Source organism: Hipposideros armiger, unplaced genomic scaffold (genome assembly GCF_001890085.2).
Source record: "Hipposideros armiger isolate ML-2016 unplaced genomic scaffold, ASM189008v1 scaffold_820, whole genome shotgun sequence".
Taxonomy (NCBI): domain Eukaryota; kingdom Metazoa; phylum Chordata; class Mammalia; order Chiroptera; family Hipposideridae; genus Hipposideros; species Hipposideros armiger.
In genome coordinates, this window is record NW_017732170.1 from 199,314 (window position 1) to 207,285 (window position 7,972).

Here is a 7,972-nt window from a genome sequence, read left to right on the forward strand (position 1 = left end):
CTTTTATTCTTGCTCTTGAAATTTAATATGCTTTAAGAAACAAGTATGTTTTTTAATTTTAATTTTCAGATTGCATATTTTGTCCTATTTTTCCAAATATTACTAAATGTTTACATGAGATTTTAAGAATGAGTGTATTTTCTTCAACCTGGAGATTTAAAGAGAGGCCTTCCTCACTTCCAGTAACATAGTAAAGATTTTCAATTTGAATGTGGTGATTTCTCATGTGTCCAATTTACCAATATCTAGTTTTATAGCTATAGGTAGTGATTCTCAAATTTCTGTGTCCCACAGTCTCTCCGAAGATTCCTGTAACTTTTATATCCCATATCATTCATAGGAACACTCCTGAGTCTCCCCCTCTGTCCCTTCAAAAAGACATATACCTCACAAACAAACAACAAAATAGAACTCTAGAATTATGCCTGGTGACTGCCAACACAAACAGTTGTTCAGAGATCTGCAGTCATGGTCTCTTCTGTGTATCACAGCAGATGTTGAAGCCTAACACTATGTAGCATAGGGAATACAGTCAATAATATTGTAATAACTGTGTATGGTGCCAGGTGGGTACTAGACTAATTGGGGGGATCACTTCATGAATTATATTAATTTCTAACCACTACACTGTACACCTGAAACTAATATAAAATGATATTGAATGTCAACTGTAATTGAAAAATAAAAAAAATAAAATAATCTACTTTTTGAGACATGAATTTCGAAGCAATTAAAACATTTAAATAGGAGATTTTGTAAGCTCATGTCATTGGATCATCAAGTATTTGGGGGAAAGATTGGAAGTGGTGAATATGATGTTGATTAATTTTAAAATTTCACTTCACCATCCATCATTAACAGCACATTCAAAAGGAGCCCGAGGAGTTCAAAACTGACTGGTAATAAAAGGGATGGAATTGGGATGAAAAGATTGTTAAGGAGAACTTTAAACATTCCTTGGAAATGAATTATGATTAGTAGAATAATTAGAGAAATGTATTATAATTTTATAAGTAGTCTAATGGCTTTTTTAATGTTGGGGCAAAATGTCTTTTTTTAATCCAAAATACAGCTCTATATTTTAAATGAAAAAATTTAGTGTATAATTCTATATAATCCATGTTCACTAAAGCAGCCTTTTTCAATGTTAGCAAAATTATCAATTTGTAGATGACATATAAAAAGCAAAATTAAAATCATGATTAAATAATTTTTGGGAACCTTTTCTACTAAGTAATACGAGTACATATGAAATTTGAAAAGCATATCAGTCTTCAGTAAAAATGATGTCTAAAAGCTAAAATCCAGATATTACTTTTACAATGCAATTATAGTAGTCACTATACGAATTGTTATACAGGTTGATAATCCAGCTCCTGGTTATGTGTGGTATAAAAACATGGGGTTATTATACTTTTTTACATACACTTTTGTTTACATGACATAATTTCCCAATATAGATGTTCTTTTCCTTAAATCAGAGTGAATATGACACTCATTATAGTGCATGATACAACATAATTATTAGCAGAGACTGTTTCCTATCTTTATGTTTCTTTTCCTGTCATTTTTAATATTTGTGGTAAATCCTGTACATGTATCACTCTCATTAGAAAAGATTATTAGCGCAGCAGATTTTTTTTTGGCAGTGTAGACCAGCATTTCCAAGAAATACGTGAGTTACATATGTAATTTTAAATTTGCTAGTGGCAACATTAAAAAGTGAAAATTAGCCGGTGAAATTAATATAATATTTTATTTAACCCTATCTATCCAAAAATGTTATAATTTCAGTATGGGATCAACATAAAACGTATTAATAAGAAATTTTACATTTTTCTAATACTAAGTCTTTGAAATCTGGTGTGTATTTTATGCTTGCAGCAATCTCAGTTCAGACTAGCTACATTTCAAGTGCCCTCTAGCGACACACGGTTGCTGGATACCATATTGGACAGCTCCATGTAGACTTTAAAAAAGTATAGAATATGCATCATAGGTACCTTCACATCAGATGGAATGTTTTGCCTGCATTTAGCAGAAATTGAATCGTTCCTTTATAAAGTTTGGAAAAACTGTTCAGACATCTGTATCATTTTGTGTATAAATTTAACTATAGGAAGCAAAAAAATGTAATCTTTCAATCTTGAGGGAATATTTCAGTCAAAAATTCAAGTGGAAAATGCTTGACAGTGGTACTTGCTTAAAATCACATTTTGTTTTACTAGCTGGAGTACTTCAGATAATTGCGGTGATAATGACTTTCACAGATTACGAGCCTCAGGTCAAGTGGTGTGGTCTTGAATCAAAATTCTGATGGTGTGTGTGACTCAGTCATCAACTTGGAATTCTTTCTGTAGTGAACATCTTGTACATCTATGAGGCGTACAAAAATGTGGTAATATCTTAAGCAAGTAACCAGTTGACATTGAAATTAGGGACCTTGAACTCATCTAGAATAGAAGAAATATAGCCCTTTGTCCTTTTTTATTTAAACACATTGATAGTGGTCTGAGAGTGCAGAGGCATTGCTTGACCTTGGTATGAAACTCAGTTTAAGGGTACTTAATTTTCTAGAAGGTAAGCCACTGTACTTAAATCATCCCCATAAATTACACCATTTCTTCAAGGGATGTGAAAAGAGAATATTTAAACCTCGTTTTAACAATTGAAAAGCTGAAGTGCTGAGAAGCTCACTAGCCTGGGTTGCAAAGCAATCAGTGGTGGTATCCTTGTCAAGCTTCAATTGCTTGAAGTTGTGGCAGCTGACTTTGTAGCTTAATTTAAAATTCGGGGAGCATTAATGGAAGAGCTCTGAGTTAAAACCCTGTGGCTCTAATGTGGGACTGATTGTAAATGGGCTACCACATAGATCACTGTCTCCCGGAAAATGATGATTTGATGAAAAGGCTCAGCCAGCGAACTGCCAATCATAAAAATCCGAGCTTGTGAAGTCTACTGAACAGGGAGCGCAAAAGTTCCATCATTACCACTCTGCAGTTTATCAAATGTAGTCATTTTAAATAGTGACACTTATTATAAGTAAGTACAAACTTCATTTATCTGTGAAGTGCTGTACAGATGCTATCATTTTCTTGTATGTTACCGTTGAAGATATTAGCTGATAAATGCATTTGATGTTTTATTTCTGTGCCTATGCACAGAAATAAGTGATTCTTGGTCCAGGGCTTCACTCAGGAACATACTTGTAAGTTGTCTAAGACATTATAACTCATTTAGGAGGAGCATGTGTAAACCTTTTATATGTTTTTCTCATTTATTTTAAATTTCCTCACGTATTCTAATTAATCTTTCCCTAACAGTAAACCTCTATTTGCTTGCAGTGAATCTTGGATGTTCTGAAAGTGTATTCAATAGACAAGATTCAGCCTCTTTCCTTGTTCCACTACCCATCACTTCTTTGAGACAAAACATGGTGATATGTGGAATTTTCACAAACTATGTGTTATTTACTCATAGACTGTTTTTTCTTCCACATATTAAAATTTTAGGTAATGTAGCTTGTCCCCCTTTTCCCTTCAATCTGTCATTCTTGTCCTCATGAAAGGCTGATTTAATTATGTATAGAGCTGATACCTTATGTGGTAATCAATTTTTTCCCTCTCTATGTTTTTATTTACTTATGATCTAATAGAAATTTTATTAATTTATTTTGGAAGAAATTGTTACTGAGCATTTATTAGGTACTAAACAGTTTGCCAGGTAATGTGACTTAATGAAAAACTCCAATCTTTACATAACAATATTTTAATTTTTCTTAATATTTTTTTTAAATATCCTTCTACTCACCTGGAGTGATTTTGGATTCTCTCAGGCCTGTATTTCAAGGAAAAATAGCTTTTTCTCATTTTCAGTAAGATTTCAAAGAAAATTACATAAACGTTTCACATTGGCCCGTTACTAAAAGATATTTACAGGATGAATTTTGGGAAGTGATATGCCAGCCAGCTTCCACTATGCAGCTCCTGAGTTTACCTGGTGCCCTTCTATCCCCATACTCTTGCTTTGATACCCTCCATACTTTGAAAGCCCTTCCGTTTTCATTTTTGCCTGTTGGTTTTCTGTTAAGACCCAACTTAAATGCTATCAATTGTCTCAAAACTTTCATTATACATATAAATTCATTTAATCCTTTTCTCCTGTGTGTTGTGTTTACCATTTTGGAATGTTTATTACTGTATCTAACACATTATGACTTACGTTGAAATTATTTCCACTTTATCTTTCATTTTAAATTATAAACTCCCTAAGGTTAAGGCCTGTGTTTTGTTTTATTATTCCTCCTGGAGTAGATTATAGTAGCTTTCATGTTGTAGTTTCTTGCCATGTTATTTCACTGTTATAGAAGAGAGTATTTGAAATAACTCGGTCATCTTTCCAATGAACACTCAATTCTCCATCAATGCTTTTATATCGCCTCATTTCCACCCTTTACTTGAGATTATGAAATAACCTTGAAAAAAATATTAGGGCTTTTACTTCTCTAGTGAAATTTCAGGCAGTAAGTAATTAATTCAGCCATCATTTTCTTAGTATCTTTTTTTTACCATTTGCAGACATCTTAGATTTTATATTCACATCTCTGTGATCTTCTTGTCATACAGATTAATTTTTCTGCTTTAGCCCATGTTCAAATACAGATGACTTTCACCAACTCAGTAGCAGAATTATTAAATTCAAATAAACAAATACATTTATAGTATAAATTTTGATATTTGATTATCTTACTATAATAGTTCATTCATTTGTCTCCATTATAATGTGATCAGTCAAATTTGGAATATAAATTAATTTCTAATTTTGGTATAAGGTAATATTAGAGTCCTGAGGGATAGAAGGGACCTTTAGAGTTAACATTTTATTTTATAAGGAGGGGGCTGAGACTATTTAATTATGTCCAATTTTAAATTGATCATCAACCTCACTAACCCTGCCTTTCTTGTTGTAGGTTTTATTCCATTTTAAGTACCACAGGTGGTATTGAATCATTTATCACCATCAAAATAGATGAGACCCGTAGGAATAGGGTCCTGGAAGCTCTTTTCTTTGCCAGGGATAACCTTTTAATTGCTGGATTATGGGGTGGCCTGGAGAGCTATTAAGAGATTTTGACCCTGAATCATGAACGAGGGATATTTTAGCATGATCAGAGCTATAGAAAGATATCTATAGAGTGAATTGGAATCAGGGCAAGACAGAAGTGCCAAGTCTAGTTAGGACATAATGGAGGTTATTGAGAGAGTAAAGAAACCTGCATTAAGGTGGGGAAAAAGGCAATAAAAATAAAACATTGCCATGAAAAGCAACTAAGTTACATTTTGAATATGCATAGAGTTTTGCAGTTTACAAAGTGCTTTCTCACAAATTTTCTCATTTGATCTTTGCAAGAATCCTATTAGGCATTCATGACTTACTATCTTCCTAATTTTGCTAATAAATGAATTGAGGTAAGTTTCTTGCCCAAGGTTAATTACCTACATGGTTTATGAGCTTTTCAGTTCTTCACACCAAGTGAGGCTGGATATTAGGACCAGTGTTAAGAAATGGAATCTGTGAGTTTGTAGCAACTAAGTGGTTTTAGTTGAAGATTGAAGTAAAACACAATTCTCTGTTTTGGAGTATAGTTGACAATAAAACATGTGCATCATTGATCCAGATAGGGGATTCGGGAATTAATAGGACATTAGGGAGTCAGTTTGTAAGGATAGAGGTGGATATGATGGACTTGGTTTTGGACTTGGTGAATTTAAAATTCTAATATTAACTTCTGGTTAGTTTTTTGTTCTTTTTTTTTAGCTGAGCCATCCTGCCACCTGTTGGCAGCTCAGCGGCAACTCAGCTCGGGCTGGACTCGAACCGCTGTTGCTCAGAGCTCAAACCCTTGAGTGAGCTCTTAACTAACTGAGCCACTCGACCAGCCCACTTCTGGTTAGTTTTGATGAGGAGACTCCTAAATGTAAATCTAGTGGATGGTCTCAATCAGACAGTAGTAGAACTTGGGATCACCTCATGCCAGAGGAATGAAAACATTTCAGATCACATCAACCTATGTTTTTTTTATGCCTTCTTACATACCAAAACTTAGCTCTCTCTTCCTAACACATACAGGTGTGTCTAAGACCTGGCTAGGTTTTACCTTGTTCCCATGATTGCATTGTTAAAGACTTTGTCATTTACTGTATTTCCTTTTCTCTTTCCCATTCCAATTCTGTTTTCAAAATTGTGTATCACAATGGAGGTGTGTGTCAGGCTATTAGAAAGAAGATACTTTTTTTATACTAGGGACTTGGAGAGTTGCTGGAGTATAAATTAAAGGTACAAACTGGAGAATCTTCTCCTTAAAAGATGGATTTGAAACAGTAGAAGGATATGTGACAGCTGAATGAGAATTTTGGGAGAAACTTGTGCAGTGCCCGCCATAAAAGTCTTCCAGTTAAATGAAACTTCTGATTGTGAGGGATGAACACTTTCTGATAGTAATGATGTGTGCCCTTTATACAATAGGTTGATTCTTAGTATAGTGATCCCCCACTATTTTCTCTGTGGTTCTAAACACCAAGACAATTTGTGTTATAGACATGTAGCTGTATAATGTTCATCTGTCACATATTAGTGTTCCACATACATGTAAAACTAATCTTAGGAACATCTAAATCCTGGGAAAAAAGCAGCTTATTAAATTTTAATAATTTAATAAGGTCACTGCAAACATGATTCTGCCAAATACCTTTGCTGTATAATAATTTTAATATTGCATTGAAATTGGCTAATCGGAAAGAGAGATATAGAGATGGAGAGAATGAGAATATAAATGGGAAAGACAGACTATTGTTATTATGGAATAGTTTGACAATCCAATTTCATAATTATTTATTATAAGAATTTTAAGTTTAATTTGATATTCCAAGCAATTTTGCACATTTTCTTTTAAGATTAAAAAAAAATCCCAATAAGGAATATTATTATTTTTCTTTTCCCTTTTTAGATATGAAAATTAAGGCTCAGAATGTGGAGATGATTTGTCCATTTTACCTGACTATTAAGTAGTCATTGGCTTTCAAACCAAACCACTGTTTGTTCCTCTGCCATAACTGTCATTCCAAGCACTGCTTTAATCTCTCAACATCCTTTGCTTCTTAGAGTAGGAAAAATAGGGCATGATATTCAGAAATCCAAAATCTTCCCTTTGAAATATAAGTTTCTGCCTTTAGCATTTGATGATAACTCCAGTAGACATAACCTGAGAGAATTAAAACAAGACAAAAACGTATTTTAGCCATTTTTTCATGTTACAGTCAAATCATGCATAGAAAGGAAAATTTTGTAGTTGCTGACCTAGAGGAAAGCTAAGACATGTAGAATATTGTCACTACCAATGAAAATTTAGCTTTGGTAAATACTCAAGTACATTAGCAAGCTGGTGCTATTTATTTTTTGAGCTTTTTGACCTGATGACTGACACATGCCTTGCTGATATGGGTAAGAGCTGAATTCTCTAAATGATATTTTATGTTCTAAAGATTGATTTGCTTCTCTCCTCCACCAAGCATTTCTATACTTTTTTTGATATTTAAGCTCTGGTGTTCAACCATAATATTCTTAATTTTAGCTTTCATACTTCTAGTACTTGTGATTTCTAAGTTGTGTCTATATATGCAAGATGAAGAGGGAAAACAAAGCCTTCTAAAAATAGTTTTATTTGAAATATACAGGTAATTGTGCATTTGAATTATCTAAGTAATATACTTAATTATCCACCTCATTAGAAGTGGAAGGCACAACTTGCTTGTGTGTGTACAATATTTTACATTTATTTAAAATAAATTATTTTCATGTTATAGTTTAGACCAGTTAGTATTGTCCACATTAAGATTTATGCTACTAAAAATTAGCAACATTTTAATACTAAGCTAACACCACATAAAATTTACATCATTGGTTTTGCACCAAA

At 33.1% G+C, this 7,972-nt stretch overlaps 1 protein-coding gene across 1 annotated transcript in view; it reads left to right on the plus strand.

The window, feature by feature from the left end:
* Positions 1-7,972, plus strand: part of CPNE8 (copine 8) — a 166,571-nt gene that overhangs the window by 95,559 nt on the left and 63,040 nt on the right. The gene's annotated exons all lie outside the window — the stretch shown is intronic.